The sequence below is a fragment of the Thermobia domestica genome, chromosome 7, assembly GCF_964235325.1.
Source record: "Thermobia domestica chromosome 7, izTheDome1.hap1.1, whole genome shotgun sequence".
NCBI lineage: Eukaryota > Metazoa > Arthropoda > Insecta > Zygentoma > Lepismatidae > Thermobia > Thermobia domestica.
The window spans coordinates 142,190,169-142,206,463 of record NC_137460.1 but is presented as its reverse complement, the minus strand read 5'-3'; the positions used below and the strand labels follow the sequence as shown (position 1 = coordinate 142,206,463).

The window sequence follows — 16,295 nt, the reverse complement described above, 5'->3', positions numbered from 1 at the left end:
GGATTTTAAAACAGTTTGAAAACTAAAATTATTTTAAAGAAGATAGCCCAAAATACATTCAAAGGTCAAACTTACATTTAATCATTCTAACGGGCTAGACCAAGATAAACTATGGAGTTTATGCTATTGAAATGCCCAAAGATTGTAGATCACTTTTAAGTCTGGAGACTGCGAAGGGAAGAAGTCTTCTATCATAATTTGAACAGCCCGGTCACCAGAGAAGTTTTTCCTGACAAGAAGTACTGGATATACAGCAAGAGGCAGTAATCAGTGAAAGAGACGTAAGGAGGATACAGTGGATGAGGAAAGGAGTACTTCAATTGATGCAGAGCTGTATCGTTCTTTGAACAACATATGAGAGTGTCGATTATTGGTAATGGCTAGTGGACAAGTTTGCGGTATATTTCTTGGGTTAAGCACTGTAGCTATCCGTAGCGATGCTTTTGTCTTGCTGGAGAAAAACACATTAAGAGATCATACACATCTTAGGCTACAATGTCCGCTAAACATCTTTTACAAGTGAGGTGGTGGTATTGGAAATCGACCTGGATGTTGCTTGCGATCAAACAAACCACTATTCAAACCACTGTTGTAGCAGATAAATTTTCTATTAGAAGCCATAATCTTATAAGGAAATCTTCCTGGTTATTCCGTACACTAGAGAACTGCATAACTTCAGACTACAGCCCTTGTTGACGTGCGGCACCCAAGGATTCCAATTATTTCACTTTGCCGATTGTGCAGTGCTGCCCATTATTGATGTATTAGGTAACTAGTGTACCTAACACATTTGCAATTGCAAGAGCAACTTCCCGAGGGTCCGCTTACACGGAATTCCTAAGGAGCCCATCAGAATGTCCTGTTACTCGGAGGTCGCGGAACTGATTTTTCAGTGTTACGTCATGGGCAAGAAATTTTTCAAACCAAAGGTGTTACATGCGCTTATTCACCACTCCTGGTCCAAATGCACTGTTCATGCTTTTCGCGGTAGACGTGGAGAATGTCTCAATTTGAACTCACAAATGAAACTCACTCGCGATAGTTAGTTCTTTATATTGCACTTTCACAAGACTCACTATCCCCTGCACGGAATTTGTGACATCGTACGAATGACTTCGATCCGTTCAATGGTTTCGTTACAGAGGGTGATTTTTTTTTAACTAGAAATGGTTTAAAACTTTCAATTGCACCAACCCAATTGTTTCTTAGCACAAGTAGAAAAGAAACGTTTGTAGATATTATTAGTGTAACATTGCAATATGATTGTACTTAACTGTCAAATAAATGAAACAGAAGAAGAAAAAAGAAGTACAATCAGCCTAGAATACAGTCCCTAGAAATTTTGTTGAGTACAGCAGGAGGTTTATGGAAAATGTTTGAAAAGTATACATATGTTTTTTTTTCTGGTTTCTTCGTAATTGTTAATGTAAGTTCGATTTCAGTGGAATTATGTATACGCTTGCGCAATCAATCCTGAATAATTCTGAAGAGTGTTAAAGCCTAGCCCAATCGTTTTCTTGCTCCCCCCTCTCGAAGGGTGAGATTTACTACAATCCATACCTATTAAGAAAAAAATTTAATAACCCTCAAATCCTTTTTGCTTTCACAGGCGTCTATGAATATGTTTTGTTAATATTATGATCAAGTTATATAACTTTTTTGTACCAAAAATCGGAAGATTTTCTCCATTTTGTGAAAATTTTGATTCGAAATTTATATTTCTCAAAAGAAATTTTCCAAATGTAACTGCTAAATATCTCTACGCAGAATCGAAACTTAACGAAATTGCCTTCTTGGATTATATTCTGTATTCATATTTCGTTTCCAAAAATATACAGTATATAAATGATATAGCGGCTTATGTTGAGCATTTCAAAATATATTAGTGTCCTAGATCGTTTTCCTTTTGAGGGGTCACTCTAATTTTGTACAAAATATATAGTTTCTACACGCGACAGTATTGGAGACCTGATGAACAATGAAAACATTTTAAAGTCCCATTTACCTAAAGAGATCACATTTCATTAAGAAAAATATCTTTTATTGTCAACCTGGGATCATGCGCGCCTACTACGTGGGTGCTACGGCGCTCCAGCACCCACACAACAGCACCCACAAGAATTTTATCTATTATATAAAAGAGAACGCACAAATCCTTTGTTAGCTCATCACGCTAATACGGCTGAACCAATTTCTTTCATTTTTGGGGGGTTATTAGGATTTGGACCCTAGATGGTTTTTATCATATCACTTTAATTTTTAATTACCAGTGTCTTGAGATAATTGACCATTCAAGTGTCCATAACGTACAAATCCTTTGTTAGTTCATCATAGGTATAAAAATAAACGTATTTATATGCAACCCGCATGACCGTGTCACTCGGCGGGTTAACATAAATGACAGGCGATATAATGTTAACATTTACTGCAATCTACTATGGTTTTTATCATATCACTTGAAAGCGAAAAAGTAAAAATTATCTAAGTCACAAAGTTTATTGCGTTCCGGGGTGACCGCAGCGAAGCGGGGCGGGTTAACATAAATGACAGGCGATATAATGTTAACATTTACTGCAATCTTCTATGGTTTTTATCATATCACTTGAAAGCGAAAAAGTAAAAATTATCTAAGTAACAACGTTTATTGCGTTCCGGGGTGACCGCAGCGTTCCGGGGTGACCGCAGCGAAGCGGGGTGAACGCTGCTAGTTTTGATATAAACAAAATAAATATTTCTCACTTGCCATTATCAAAAAATAATAAGCAATTAAAACATTGAGATGGAAGTTAAAATTTCTAACGTCTAAAACTTTTTTTTTTTTTTTTAAATTTCAAATTTGTTTCTCCAAAGGCAACCAAGCAACACACTTAAGTTAGTACTTTGTAGTTTGTGTTTACAACAAAATCCTTGCAAGTTCTTTCTGAAATACCATTAAAATTATTTGCTTTTCTGAAGATCTTTTTCATTTTAATTTGTATGAATATGGTATTTTCTTTTAGTAACGTGCTCATAATATCAGTGCCTCTTGCAATTATTTTGCATCATGTTAGTTGTTTAAAGTATACATTTAATGTTACAATTACATGTGTTGAGAATATTCATTAAGTAACTTAGCCTTGGACCCGGATTTGAATCCGTTTCTCTTGCGTTTAACTCAGTCATGTTACCGATTGAGCTAGGGCAGCCCCAACTTATCTTTAATAGTACCGGTATATTTTACTTTATCACAGCACAGTCCTTTATGACAGTGTTCATAGAAGATTTTAACTAAAAGGAAATCAATAAAAAAATATCGAGACTCCCTGAAAAGATAATTATAACACGTCCCTCCATTGATATGCACCCACATACGTTTTGGAAAGTCGGCGCCGTTGCCTGGGATACAAAGAGAATAGTTCTATAAAATTTCAGTTCCTACTTTTAAGATTTAATTAGATTTAATGAGAACTTATTTAATGAAAAAATGCATTCAACAACCACCATCTTTCAACGGGAGTCATATTTCGCACAACTCCGTAAGTACAGTGGGTCATTAATGGGATATTAACCTTTTAGTATCTTGTGCTATGTGAACGTTCTGGACATTTGAAAGTGAAACGTATAATTAAACTTACCAAGTAACGTGTGAATAAAAAGAGAAAAGAAAAAAATAATCGTACGTAATTGTTTTAACCTCAAAATTTCCTCGATCTCTTTCGCGGGTCAAGTTTAACGATTATGGCTATATTAGACTTTGAGTAAATTAAAGCATTAGAAATCATTGCAACACCATTTAAAAAAGTAGAGTATATGTCGGATGCATATTAAGTTGTATCGAAAAAAAACTTTTTTCAATCATGTTACCTTTAATGATTTTTTTTGGATAAATAGATTAAATATAACATAGAAAAATCCACATTGATATCTCAATCTTTTTTTACCAGTGGCTTGAAATTCTAATAAAAAATAATAAAATCATAGATCAAAAAAATGGTGGAATACATTTTATACCGTCTTACACAGTTTTAATTGCTCTTAAATAGTTCATATGTAATGTAGAAAAAAGTTCGAATTGATAATTCAATTTTTTCAGGTGCCGACATTAGTTTGTTATTCGAAATAAATATAAAAACGTATTTTTTTTTTAAAAAAAAGGAACAAAAATAAAAACAAAGACGGGAAATATTTCACACCATACCGTGTTACCCTAACAAATAAATCTCGAAATAGTCCAAATACAATGCAGAAAAAAATATCTCAAGCTTTTAAGATACCTTAAAAATGGTTTGATTGATTCCTGACAGAGCTACCACTGACACAATACCCACACAAATAATATAATCAGCATAATATAAACAGTGCCGCAGTTGCAAAATGGTAAAATTGAAGACAAAAACGGCAGTTTCTGTGTTGTGTGTAGACGTTCGACGTAGCGGATACCATAGTTCACAATGTAATCAGAGTACAGTTTTTTTTAATGGTAACTAACGGTAACACTAAACAGTATATCAGAATCAGTAATCTGCCAATACAAAATTACATATAAGTGTAGGAATGGGAGGGGGCGTAACTCAAATTGTAGCCATCTCTTCATGATAATCACGAAACTGGTAAATACGTAGAAATATCAAATTCAGTATTTTCACGATCAATATTATTTCTTCTCTCCTATCGAAGCTCGAAAAAAAAAAGCTAGATGCAATTTTTCCAACTTGGAAATTATCTTAATCTCCTTCAAATGTGTCTTTCTAAAACCACAGCGGATAGTGATGATGCTAACTTGATTTTCTCGGTTGACAAGCGGAGGGCAGAGACATTTTTGGCGGGGGACTTATTTGATGCACAGAAAAGGACAGTTTTATATTACTTGACTTACATTAAAATAAATCATATCTGTGGGTGGGAGCAATCAATGGGTTAAAACTAAATTCCGGGGGACGTTCTCCTCCTTTTCCCTTTCTGATGTCGTCACTGGCTGTGGACGATTTGACTATCTAGATATATATTTGATATCAAGAAGTGAAAACCATCTTCGAGCTTACTCAACACCAGGAGTATAAACACATTTTATTGAGTGCACGAAGACTGCAAAACAGGAAATGACATCATAAACAATTACTCGCATTGCAAAAGCAAAGTATTCAATTACTTGTAAAGAGGAGATTAGAAGGAATTAGCTGATGACGCTAATACAACTATAATAAAAAGAATGTGTAAGTCGACCTCTCAAGAGGAAATCTTATAGCGGAAACAGGAAAACTACCTCTATTGTTCACGCATAGAAAAAAAGAAAATAAAGATAGTCAGATAATTATAATAAAAGGGATATCAGTATATTTGTAATGTTGGTTATTTTATTGATAAAAGTTGTTGATCAAAATCATCCCTTGGCCGCCAAAGTTACATGAATGATATACAGATAATTACGACGAAACAGAATCGAAACCAAGATTAATGAAGATAATAGACACCCCTTGTAAAAAGATGAAAATATATGAGATCATTCGTTTAGAAACAACTATAATGATGAGCTGCTGCGTGGCTAAGCGGTTAGCGTACGCGCTTTTGGCGTGGGAGGCCCGGGTTCGATTCCCGGCGGGAGCTCATGTGGTTCGGATTCCACGTTAATCACTAGGTCCACGTCTCATATAGCCTCGCTGCTGAACGGGACGTTAAACTCAAAATCAACTCAATCAACTCAACTACAATGATCTCACTAAATGTGTTTGGCTACCGATGTTTGGCTATGAGGCTACTAGAACTTTCTTCCTAGCTTGTGACTAGACCAAACATTTTATGTTTATGAAAAGAGAATAAAATATATTATTTCTGTGCCAGGGCCAAATGTGGTCCAGTTCGCATGCTATTGATAAAACTTACAAGAAGAAAACATCCTCTCACGGTGTATTTATTATTATTATTATTATTATTATTATTATTATTATTATTATTATTATTATTATTATTATTGTTATTATTATTATTAATAATAATAATAATAATAATAATAATAATAATAATAATAATAATAATTTTAAATAAGCTATTCTGCCGTCGATTTCTTATAACTTTCTGCTGTTTTGGTACTTATATTTTCGAATTCTTACTTTTTTATTTTAACTCTCGCACTACCTATGTAGTTTTTGTAACGCGGACTTTCAAAGGGAGATATTATGTGCTCACCTGTTAAGATTAAATATATCAAAAGAAACTAATTAGAAACTCTCATAAAAAATCTACAAGGACTGAAGTGAACAGATAACAGGATAAGACTAACAGCTACTTATTATGCTGCCATCTAGGAGTGACACTTCTGAATGTCAGACACATCTCCTACCAACGAGGGGCTCGGGATACTTTTTGCCCATCAACTTAAAATAGCAAATTTTATGAGACACACATACGTTCAATTTGAACGACCGTAAGGTATACGCTTTAGTTAAACATGCTGAGCAATAACATATTTTCTTACAATTTTAAAAAAAACGATTAGAAGAGTAATTCCAATATATATATATATATATATATATATATATATATATATATATATATATATATATATATATATATATATATATATACTGAGGTGGGCACAAAGTACCTCCCCGTTGGTAGTACGAGGGTTAAGGTGCTTAATAATCGTATATATATTTTACATTCGAGAGATGCAAAATTCACTAATTGCAATGTAAAATATAATGAATTCATCCCATACATTATCATCAATTATAAATTATATCATCATAGCATCAATTATAAATTATAATTTACTTCCGGAGACCTTCTGTAGCACATATGTGGAGATGAGAACAACAATCGAAATATTATGGTTTTCGAACAGTCGTGAATCAGACAATTCACGGGTGACGTCTAGAGTAGTTTTGCAGGTAAACTGTGAACGTTTCGCTTAAATCTAGCTCACAAAACGAACTTCAAAAATAATATTGCAAATATAAAATTACCGACTAGGAATGGCCAAAATTTTGCGGAATAGGAAATTTTACTTTCCGGATTTCGGAAAAAATCCAGAATTCAAAAAAATCCGGAATTCAGAAAAATTTCGTAATGGAGAAAATTCCGGATTTTTCCGAATTCCGGAATTTTCTGAATTCTGGAATTTTCTAAATTTCGGATTTTTTCGAATTCCGGAAGTTTTCCGAAATCTGAAATTTTCTAAATTCCAGATTTTTCCGAATTCCGAATTTTTTCCAAAATCTGGAATTTTCTGAATTCTGGTATTTTCTAAATTCCTGAATTTTTCCGATTTTACTTTCCAGATTCCGGATTTACTTACTTTTAAGGTTCTCCGTTAAACTCACTCCCACTCTCTTGAAATTTAGTGAAAGAGTGAAAAATGCCAAAAAATACAAATTGAGCCACGTAGTATTTATAAAATTGTTATCTAAACGAACAATCATTTCGACTTTTTCTATAAGACAGGAAATTTGGATACACAGTTTATGTTGTCATGATTATTGGGCTCCCAAATTTATACACCATACGAAAGATTTTCAAACAATTATTAATTCACATAATTTCGTTTTGTAGATAAAGTATTATCTGCCTCACTTTCTACATTAAGTTGTTCACTACAAAAAAAAAAAAAAAAAAAAAAAAAAAGAAAAAGTAAGAACCTCAAGGTAAGTAGAAAATTTTCTCGAATTAAGGTGTTACAGACTACAGCAAGGCTAAGTGAATAGTTCCAAATAAAATGAAACATTTTTGGAAATATATGGACAGTATTTCCCGTTTAAATATCAAATATGAAAGCTACGGACATATCCTTCATTTGAACTTGAAAGTAACCTTGATCCTTATTATACATAAAATGTAGTATTAGTATTATAAACAAAATGTAGTTTGACTTTTAAGGTACTTTCTTTATGTACAAGGGTATCAATGAACATTTTGTCTCCACTCAAATGTTTTTATGTTCCGTTTTTCCTTTCTTTTTGTTGTAGCTCAAACAAACATTTGTGACATAAAAAATATATTTTTTTATTAAACAAAAAGGTTATATAGAGTAGAATTTTCCTTCACTAAATATTATGTAGCCCTATTAATTTCAGCGATTTATTTAAAATATTGGAACTGCAAGTTCTTTAAAGTGACATTGTATTTTAAACAAGAAAATGTAACATTTTATTTGATTTTTAAAGATATTTTGTTGGTGTTAAAAACTGTTAATTAACATTTTGTTTCAATTGAAAGCTAATGTTCTTTCACCTTTATTTTTATATGTAGTAGAAACATTTGTAACATTTAAAAAAGTTTCATTTAAAATTTTAAATTATTTCAAACATCATAGGCCACTTTATTTCATTTTTTTTAAAAGATATGCAAATTCTGTACGTCTGTTCTTTATTATTTCGTTCTCATCTTTATAGGAGCTGGTGCTTACTGCGAGTAGTTATTAACAATCATTATCAATAATAAAATATTGTTGGAAAATAATAGTGAACAATACAAAATCAACAAAATGATATTCTTTGTTACATGGCGTGTTTCCAGGTCGAGATTACGTATATTAAACTTCCATTTGAGGCGTTCACGCTCAAAAATCTTAGCTTTGCACTTTTTCCTGAGGATCAGTTCGGCCTTGCTGCATAGTTAACTGAATTCCACAGTATATAATTCCTAATTATCGAAAACTTGTGATAAGTACGAAATAACTTGCTAGTTAGAGTACTCACTTAGTATCTGCTTAATCAAGTGAAAATAGAAGGAACTAGAATTCGATTATATGCAAGTTTTAATGATCCAGATCAAGAATTAAAATCTAAAAAATAATATTGAAAGTCCTCTGAAAATAAATAAGGATTTCAAAATGAAATCTGTAAGTTTTACGTCCCACGGTTATGCCGTTTAGGCTAAAGGAGACGGTGATGATGAGTAATGAATGAAATGGTGGAATGAAGAAAGTGGGAGGAAACGGGAGAACCCCGAGAAAACCCACGCACACGGTGTTTGTCCACCACAAAGTTCACTTGGCGGGGGCTGGGATCGAACCCGGGACCCCAAGCACCAGAGGTGAACGCTCTACCACTGAGCCACCGCGGCCCCGTAAATAAGGATTTGAGAGCCAATAAGTATTTAAATATTAGGGATTGAACCAACTAATGATGAATGTCCAGAAGGGTAATTAATCTGAGTGCCGAATAAACCAAATCATCAACTCAAGTTTGGCCCTTTGTGCAGAACCGAGGATTTGGTGCGAAACCAAGGATTTTGTTGGGGGGAGACACAAACGTCAATCATTCCGAATAAATATCCAGTTTTATACGAGAGGATTCTGTGAAATATTTTGAAGACAAAATGATCCCTCAATATGATCTTTCAGAAGTATTACAGGAAGTTTAAATTATAAGGTACAGACACTAAGTACGTAGGACATTTGAATGTTCGAACTCTATATAAGAAGGATTTCAAATGTTGAATGAACAGAGTTGGAATACGTCCCGGTTTTCCGGGATTGTCACAGGTTTTGAGTTCATTGTTCCCGTGTTTCAACAAGTGTATTTGTCGTCGATTCTGTAGGAGAGAATCAATTGTGGACTTGAATCCAAATCGGTTTTGCCTATATTTAATACTCCTCCCTCCCCCTCGCTCCATGCTCATAAAATTCAACAATAAATAAGTGGCATAGCCCCTGTTCCGTTTCTATATTTTAACAATTGTTCAGGTGATAGTTCCCAACCCTCTGAATGAAAAAAGAGAAAACTAATGCAGATGTGATAGCAACTCAGGGAGATGAATAGTGAAAGGTAGAGCTAACTTTGTAAATTAGGAACTGCATTATTAATTAAGAATAATATCATTCTCTAACAGTTTGGAAGAATGAGTTCGTAAATTGTAGGTTATTTTATTCAATGAAAGGTCGATGATCAAATATTAATTAATATATACGTGGTAATGACGGAACTGAAGATTACCTTGAAGATAATTCCGGCAGAAAGGCCTATTATCTGTATCTAGTAAACGTGATAAACATGAAAGTGGTTATAGGAGAGTTCAACGGAAAATAGAAAGGTAACAACTTTCGAGAACGACAATCGATAAATATAGCATGCAAAAGAAAATTAATCGGTGAAATCTTATGTAATATTGCCCACCTGACGAAAAATTTCTTGTTTCGACTTAAAAGCGTTACAAGAGTCGAGACGGGGAAATACGTTTTCGAACTCGAGACACAAGGAGAAATAAGACGATTTTCTTCTCGAAAATGTGACGAGACGAACACTCCCTTGAGTTGTGTTGGTAATGCTAGTTCACCTAAATCTTAGATCTCAAACACTGATTTAGTATTAAATGATTAATAATATAAAATACTAGCTTAATACCCGTTCTTCATACGGGGAAAACACATTTGATTTTGGACATAAGGAGGTGAATTTAGATTTAAACGGCGTCGAAAGTGTCACCCTTCTTCTCAGCAATCCCGAAAACTATGGATTCGATACTAATATCAGTCATTTTCGACTATTTTGAAATATCTTCCACTCCCCCGAGTTGCGCGGCTGAGTTTGGAATTAAACGGCATCGCAAGTATTACTGTTCATCTCAGCGACCCTAAGAATTATGTACTCGGCAGTAATATATCGGTCATTTTCGATTTTATATATATATATATATATATATATATATATATATATATATATATATATATACACCCACCCCCTCCCTAAGTTACTTGGTTGAATTTGGATTTAAATACCATTCGGAAGTATCACTGGTTATGTCAGTGACTCCGAAAACTATGGATTCAACACTAATAAAGGTCATTTTCGATCATTTTTAAATATCTAACCCTCCCCTTTCCCTAAGTTGTAACGTCAAACTGAAATGACGAAAACCATCCCAGGCTAGAACCTCATCTATGTTGAAAATTTGATCGAGATCGATTGGGTGGATTTATTAAGTCAAGATTTATTAAGTCACAAACGTAGTCATTTTCATTTTTATTTATTTTTATATATCGCCCCTTTTGCTCTCCCCTAAGTATCACCGTCAAAGTGAAATGATAAAAGCCATTCCAGGCCCGAACCTCGGAAAGTACCTGTGAAAACATTAAAAAGAAAAAGAAGAACAACAGCTGAAAACATGAAGTGAAATATTTGTGTTTTATGTTCCCCGTTTGGGCCGGCTAAAAGAGACGGTGATGGTGAGAAATGAATAAAATGGTGGAATAGATAAAGTGGGAGAAAACGGGAGAACCTGAGAAAACCCTTCACACAGTATTTGTTCACTTGGCGCGAGCTGGGATCGAACCAGGGACCCCATCACTAGAGATTTGAACACTCTACTATTGAGCTACCAGTGACCCTGAAAACAGTTGAAGCATCTAGGTAAATGCTCATTATTGATATGTTCGGAAAGGACACATTATTATTGTTATTAAAACTCCTAAGGTTATTTATTGCACTTCCAGCTTTTGCTTATTTTATCCGTTAATATATTTATCATGACTTGACATGATCTGTATGTCTAGACGTACATATTGAGTTTATTATCCATATGATATTGGATATCCAAGTTCTTGTGGTTCTAGTGATGTCCATTTCCCAAATTCACTTGTTAATTTGTCTCTTTCCGCATCAAACATTTTTTCTTGAAATTTACAAAACAGTCAACTTCTCTTCTTTGTGTATCACTAATCAAGTTTCACATTTATACATGACGGATAAAAGTGCACCTTGGATTATTCTTAAATTCGGTTTCTTTGATATTAACGATGATGATAGAGTGCTTTGTCCATCCTATAAATTATAATAAAATATTGTTTTAGTTATATATATATATATATATATATATATATATATATATATATATATATATATATATATATATATATATATATATAATTACAATATTTTATTATAATTTATTTTGTTAAATGTGAGATATATATATATATATGTGTGTGTGTGTGTATGTATACCTAGGTATAATACGTTTATTTCCAGCCACGATTCAGGTTGGTCACAGTACACTTTCTTCATCATTATTCACTCGGATTACCTTACACACCATCAGTAAAGTGTTCTAGTTTCCTTGAGCTGACCTCACATTGTTTTTTATTAAGTCTTACAGTGTTCAAATAAGGATCTTTTAGTGTGATGTAAATACAAGTATTTTGAATTTAGTCTCCAACTTTAGTGGCTACAATGTGAACACCTTTTACTCCATTCTTTAAATGACTACAGTGTTCACATTGTATCTAGTAAAGTAGGAGATTAAAATCGAGATACTTGTATTAACATAATACCAATAGATTCTTTTGTTCTTCATCAAATCTCTAAAAACCGTTGATAATAGAAACTTATATCACTCATCTTAGATATAGGCTGTGAAGAATACAATATTTTCTAAAATTCGACCTCTAACAAAGAAAAGTGCAATCTGAACGTTTTCTTTCATTTCGTCGTAAGTCTAGAACGTTGAGATTAAGAAGTAGAATATTTTTAAAAAGTTGTCATTAAGTTTTAGACTACTGATGAAACGAAGTCATTCAAAAATTTGCTTCTAGAGGAGACGAAAGCGGGCGCTGAACATTTCCTTGTCGTTCAGCAGATGCCTAAAATTATTGGGTGCAATAACATGAAACTTTTAAAAATTGTTCTCCTTTAACTCTAAACAGTAGATAGAAATGGTACTTTCGAAAGTCGATTTCTAAGGGAGACGTGAAGGTTGAGCGTTAGGATTTGAAATGTTGTACAAGTGTTGTCCTTGAATCATAGCCTGTGTATACGACCTATGCCTGTGTTAACAATCTTCCGAAATGTTAACTGTGAGGGGTTGTGCGCTGTGCATGTTAAAGATCTTCAGGAATTTCATTACTAGGAACTAGCATTACGACCTGAAATTTCGTACAAATATCTTTTCGTATTAATAAACATTAAACGTTAGGCTGGGGTAAGACGGTATTGTGCAAAATTCAATTCCAAAGAGGACGAAAGAGAGTATTAAGGCGTTTGATGGCGTTGTCTTAGCATTGCAGATTCAGACTCTAAAACAGTTTTTAATACAGACTCTAATACATATCTAATAAGACAAATAATAATATATTTGCGATTACAGATCACTCCTCTATACAGATCTCGTCCTTTAACAAACAGTATCCTAGTGCAGCAGCACCATCTCATTTTGATATTGGCTTTCCAGGACAACATTTTCTGGAAGAGGGACTGGTCCTTGATACTAATAAAAGCACACTCTCTGTAAAGATCAGCTTGGCCTACACGATGGCCGTTAAGTAGGATTTTAAAACCAAGATTTGCATGCATTCTGCAGTCACGTATTGTATTAGGTAACTTTCGTTCAATCGGACCTTGTATATAGTTCGGTCACTAACACATTTTCACCAGCATATACACTGAACCTTATTCCTTTACGTCCAGCAGATCAGAGGTTAAGGTTTGTTGACCAAAAGAAACAAAATATCTTTTAACCAATTAAAGATTGAAACTTCCTCTAAGGTTCCATTTAAAGGTGGCACAGTTAGTCTCTTAGTAAGCATTAGGAGAAAAGAATAATAACATTGTCAATTTAATGATAGGTTAATCTTTTAGTTTAACGTCCCACGTTTATATGCTCGTTACGCTAAGGGAGACGATGATTAAAGCAAGTGAATGATGATGGAAGAATTGATGGAATGAGGAAGTGGGAGGAAACGAGAGTACTCCTAGAAAACCCATGGACACGAGATTAAGATTAAAGATTGTAAAGAATTGCGAAGATATAACTGCGAGTGAAGATATCGGAATTCACTGGGACTTTGCTCTTACTTCTGTACATACATTTCTGAGTCTGTTCATCTGTTTCTTTTATTTAATAACTTTCATGAACTACGGTCGCGAACGTCTCTGCCCTCACTTGTCAGATTAATGTCGAATGTAATGTCACATTATAGTACAAATATGTTTAACTGCACTTCTATGCAAATTTTCATCGATTTCACGCCATATTTCGTTTCATTATCCACAACGTGTTGTGTTGGCAGTGCCCATACTCTTCCTTCCATAAGTACGGAACGGTTGCGATCGAGGGGTTTTCCCGCCTATGGATTTTCGTGTTCACTAACACAAATCGATTGACCATAGTCTCGTATCACATTTCGTGTGACATCAGAACAAGGTCTCTTGTTACAGAAAAGTGTTAGTGGAAAGTGAATATTCTATATAACAAGTATCCTATGTAACAAATGAACAAACTGAGTGTACAGTTACAGGGCTACAAAACCTGCAAGCTTACTAAACCAAATGTTGATACTCTTTAATTTATTGACTGTTTTCTTTCTTTGGAAATATAATTAGGATGTTGAATATTGTCCTTTGAGAAGCAATTATATACGAGTATTATCTACGAATATGGATATCAATATCATATACTGTAGAATAAATAGATAGACTTTAATTTCAAAGTTTGGTTTACATTTTAGGAAAACCACATGCTTCAATTTAAGATTATACGATACTTCATTTTCTAGAATAGTTCCCATATGCCTTCTCTCGTTCCTGCTACTTTTACGAATTATGTAACACGTTAATCAATTAGTCAGTTTCCCTATCTTATTTTTTAAATTATTTTCAAGTTTATTTTGTGTACACTAACGGTCATCAAAAATGCAGCGGGAAGAAAAGGCAGCACTTAGTCTCTAGTGTTGGGGGACGTCTCTAGTGTGTGGGTCATTTTACAATCATGGACCAAATAGTCCAATCGAAGAAAAATCACGAGAACGCACCTCCCAAAGAAACAGTGGAATATTGTGTACATCTCGGATATATGCCATGTACTAATTCGGTCGCATGTTATGCTATTGGAAAATGGCTCGATGCAGGACTTGCAGTAAAAGGAGCACAAAAGTACTCTTAGCTTGTCAAAATGCGAGCGGGTGCGGAATTCAATAGGACTCTATACTGCAACGCCCGATATAACGATGCAGTATAGAGACATCGCTTAGTCTCTTGCCATAGTGTTACCTGACACTTACCAAGCCATCATGATAGTGCAAACAGAATCAAAATTTTCCCGATAACAAGTTGTCATGCCACTCGGGTTTCCATGCTTGACCATTACAGCTAAGCATCTATCTATTAAAATGCTACAATAGCAACGAAAGCACCTGAGCTCCAACCTATAACTTTGAATTTCAAACCTTGGATTTACGGTTATTTGCGATTTCACGTTTAACAAAGACAAATGTTTTGAATTATGTGTACTTTAAATAAATTATTTAAATAAAACTTTTAATGTTTATTTTTTAAAAAATTATTGTTGAAAGCCTTTCATAAGCCTTTTCCAAAATCAATACAAATGAATTGTGCTGCCATCTTTGGAGTTCTTTTAAACTATAGGTTTGTGAACATTTATGTTTGTGGTCAATCCTTTCGACAATGAGGTTTCGGAAACTACAGGCTCTAGAAAGATGACGTTTTCACTGATCGATTGCAAATTCTATGTAGATTGTCTAGTTCTAATTGAATATTTCAAAGTCATGCCCATTTATTTTTATTACATTTTTACGGGTACACTGGAAGTGTTGAAGTTAGAAAAAAAGTAAAGCATCATATCCTACGCAATATGCATTCCAACACCACATAATTGTATACGGGGGTTGCATACCTCTCAGGTGTCTATTTCATGACTACATGATGATAAAAACGTAAAGTAACTATTTCTCCACTCTAAGTTGAATCTTTATTGTTTGGAGTGTTTTGTCCAATGAACACCATATATCAGTGACATTATAATTAATTGTGTGTGTAATGTATTTGCTTATTACATACTGCATGCAAGAAGAAAGAAAATACTGATCATACATGAACTAAAAACTCCAGCCGGAAGTAGGTTCAAATCTTGCAAACGGTGCGAGATATTGAAAAAGTAATCGAAAAAATCTCCCCTCTATGGTATCTCTTGCCAATTTTTATCAAGACGTCTTTCACTTGTGTCTGTAAAGGAACATGTACAGATGTGAGGAATAACAAGGAGATTCATGCTCATATGTGAATGATGCGCTGTGTAGAGAGCGTAGGTTCAGCTAGTCTATATATTAAAATGGTATTTTTATATGTTTGTTTTCAATTGTTTCGACAATGAGATCTCAAAAACCACAAGTGCTAGAAACGTGCCGTTTTCGCTGGTCAATTTAAAATTTTGTGTAGATTTTCCGGTTCTAATTAAATATTTAAAATAACGTGGCCGTTATTGATTTATTACATTTTTTAGGGGGTACACTGGAAGTGTTCAAATTTAAAAAAAAGTAAAGCATCATATCCCATGAGTTATAAATTCGAACACAACATAATTGTACACAG

General features: G+C 33.8%; 1 protein-coding gene across 2 annotated transcripts in view; it reads right to left on the bottom strand.

The window, feature by feature from the left end:
* Window positions 1-16,295, bottom strand: part of LOC145690422 (uncharacterized) — a 64,441-nt gene that overhangs the window by 14,972 nt on the left and 33,174 nt on the right. The window lies entirely within an intron of this gene.